Source organism: Pteropus alecto, unplaced genomic scaffold (assembly GCF_000325575.1).
Source record: "Pteropus alecto unplaced genomic scaffold, ASM32557v1 scaffold79, whole genome shotgun sequence".
In the NCBI taxonomy this organism is placed as follows: Eukaryota; Metazoa; Chordata; class Mammalia; order Chiroptera; family Pteropodidae; genus Pteropus; species Pteropus alecto.
Window position 1 is genome coordinate 18,318,415 of NW_006494612.1, and position 3,539 is coordinate 18,321,953.

The 3,539-nt window shown below is 30.3% G+C and overlaps 1 protein-coding gene across 9 annotated transcripts in view; it reads right to left on the minus strand.

Annotated features, from left to right (window-relative positions):
- The window catches only part of PTPRK (protein tyrosine phosphatase, receptor type K), a 483,452-nt gene that overhangs the window by 40,160 nt on the left and 439,753 nt on the right, over nt 1–3,539 (minus strand). The gene's annotated exons all lie outside the window — the stretch shown is intronic.

Genomic DNA, 3,539 nt, shown 5'->3' on the forward strand with positions numbered 1-3,539 from the left:
AACCTGAAAATACAAATACAGAAGTATGCTAAACTACAGCATAAGAGACTTATGGTTGAGTTAAGGGGAAATCTTTCTGAATAGGGGTTTTGTTAACACAAAAGAGACAAAAATCTGGGAACAACTATCAAAGGGAAGGGTGAACTATTTTTCTCCAAATGTTTTTAAAAGTGAAAACACAAATTTTTAGCAAATACTACATAGGAAAGAGATGAAGTCAGATTTAGAGATTCATTTGTTTATTGTTTCATTCAGCAAACCTAGCTCCACCCAAGTACAGGTTGCAGTGCTTGGCCTTTTAAGGTGCTGTCAATGGCACTTTTCTGAGACAAAAGGGGTTACATTCCTAGTCTGAATACTGAAGATGTGAGTTTATGATCTGATACATAAGATTTGAAATGAATAGTTGGTTTGGTGGAGAAAAAGAATAAGAAAACTAAAACAGGTACAATAAGAAATATTTCACATTCTCTTAGCCAATAAAACCCAGATAATAAATTTGGAAAACAGAACATCAAGAAGATGAAATTAAAAAAAAAAATGTTTCATACACCTTCACCTCCTTTCTCAAAGCCACCACCATCCCCTGTATACACATAATTAAAATTATAATCTTTAATCAATTTACAAGCTCCAGCAATCCTCTGAAGATTTTCCTTTTACCTCGCTTATCTTGAAAATTGGCAAGAAAAGTATTATTAGCTACAATTTATAGTTAAAAAAAAGTTGAGGCTTAGAGAGAGAAGGTTAGGTTATTAATTGCTCAAGAACAGAGACAAAAATCTAACACATCTTCTATCATCTAAAGCAGCATTTCTCTGTTTCCAGATCCACAGATTCTTACGAAGAATCTGTGTGCAAGAGTACAGGTGATTCTTAACAATGTCAAGAGATGATGGCTAATTAAACAAACAAATGAATTCTTAAATCTAACCTCTTATTTTTCCAATAGATAATTTGCTAATTCTCTTTTAAAAATAATACATTTTTTCTACAGTCCAGTCCTTTCTTCTTTAGCTTCTCTGTCGGCTTCTTTTTTTTTTTTTTTACTCTCAGCTCTGCACTTCTAAATATCTCTCCAGTTTTCTAATTCCCCAAAAAAGAGTGACACAAGATTGCTAGCTTTTAATTTTTCCAGGTAGGAAATTAAAAAGAACTAATATATCTAATAAAATATCATTTCATAAAATGGTAATTTAAAGCTAAATCAGTATGAAACATAGAGTTAGAAATACAATTAATTTTGTAAAACATTTCATTATAACTGTCTTAATTTATCTTATTTCAAATGGATAGGATAAGACTTCCCCATGGACTAATTTTGGTAACTATTATTCTTAAATACAAAAAGCAAGCCTTCAGCTTGTTTCTTCTGGTTAACAAGAGAATTTTCCTTTCCTATACGACACTTTCAGTATATCCAGGCTTAAGAGAATTTCCAACCTCATTAATTATGAATAGAGGCGGTTCAATGCTCACTACATTTCAAACTATGCATTATGATTCAATTAATGAAAACATGCATTAGATATATTGAAAATCCCTTATTTTCCCAAGAGCAACTTTAGAAATACATACATATACATAAAAACACAAACACATATACACACAAACACATACAAGACATATAGTGAAAACAGAAAATATATTTCAAAGTTGGCTATAAAGCTAAGAATAATATTGTTTGTAATTCTCAAAATGGATTGGTTTGACACAGTTACTACTCTGAATAGAAAGAGAGAATGTTGGGTGTAGAAACTAGAAAAAAATTGTATGCAGAACTTTAGTGTATGATCCCTTTATAATTTTTTGAGATATCTCACAAAACTAAATGTTTGCGAAACTCTTTAAAAGATCAGTTCTTGTTCAATGAAGTAAATATATATTTTAATATACCATTTTAGTTCAATAAAACGTGATTATGAGATCCATTTTCTAAAGATAATATTGCATAAATAGCATGTGTTGTATTGTATAAGAATCTTCAGAAGCCCCACCAGAAGCAAAACAACCTTCATAAATATACACAGGTGCAAATATAAACTATCATCATGAGGTATAAACAGCCAGCCTCAATACAGTCTGAGGTTAGCAATTATTAAATAACAAAATTGACATGAAGGTGACGGGTGAACAAATTCAAATTCAGAGTACAAAAAATATTTTTTAAATTCTTATTAAATAATATAGATTTGCTAATGAGTTAATTTAAAAATATTTCCAGGAATGAAAAGCTAAATCTAAAAGTAAATTTCTGACCAAAGGTACTAATAACCTTGAAGTTGTATTCAGGGTACAAGATTTTTATAATCTATTATGAAAATCAGTCATTACTTTACATGTTCTATATGTCTTTGTTAAACACTGGATGGACTTCAATTAATATTTACCAAATAGTCAAAAAAGGAAAAAAAAAACACCAAGTTTTGTTTGGGTAAGGGTGTTTGTCATGATTATAATTCTTCTGCAAAGAGTTGTTCATTGATGCTTCAACATCATTATTAAACTTGAATACAGAAGAATCATTAAACTCTCTAGGAATGTATGATTTGGTGGCTATTTTCCCTTAATTGTGAATCTTCCTTAAAGTCTTAGCTATGACATATATTACTACTATTATTACTACTACTACTGCTCGTTACTTCAGATACTTTCATTACACATATTTTTCTAAGTTCTTGACCTACTAGAAACAAGGAACATCAATAGCCTAAAATCATTCAAGCCTAGACGATTCATAATGGAAATTCAAGCAGTAGTCCCTAAGTGAGCATTTTCTATTTTCTTTAAAGAGAGCAAAAAGCTTTTATAGTGAGTGCACCTCTGAGCCCTGTTTATAATTTATGCACATACACAAAGGCAATGTGGAGGACTTTTTTCAGAAATGCTTTCCTTTGCCATAAATCTTTACCTTTTTATCTGTCAAAGAATATTCAAAGAGTCTCCAGTGTTCTGAAAGCCAAGAGAGGCATAAATCTTTGGATAGTGAGAAAAAACTAAGGTGGTATTTCATTTTTTATTGAGCAAATTTATGAGATGCTTTTTTTCCCCCAAAAAATACTTAAAGTTAACTTTACAGTTGTGTTCCTCTTCCAACTACTTAAAAATAACTAAAACATGTAGGTAAAAGATTTAGGTTAAAAAAAAAAAAAAAACTACACAAATACCTAAAAATTCCACATATTTATTTAAAAAGTAAAATTATTTAATAGCTGCAATCATATAAAAACAGGCTTCCATCTTTATGATGGGTATTAGAGGTAGAAGTCTTAAGCACAATATATTAGGTAACCTCACAAAAGCATTAGAGATATCATTGTTCTGTAAATTATGAAAATCCTCAAGGTATTTTACTAATGTTTTCTTTTCTTCTTGGTTATAATTCTGAAAAATTGTTCACATTCACTTTGTAATCATTTCTTAAAATCCTATAATAAGTCTTATGTCCCCCAACCCACCATCACCAACGTCTCGACTGACTGGTTATTGAGTTCAATGTGCTCTTTTCTCATCACATTTTATGCAACTTCTGGACAGCA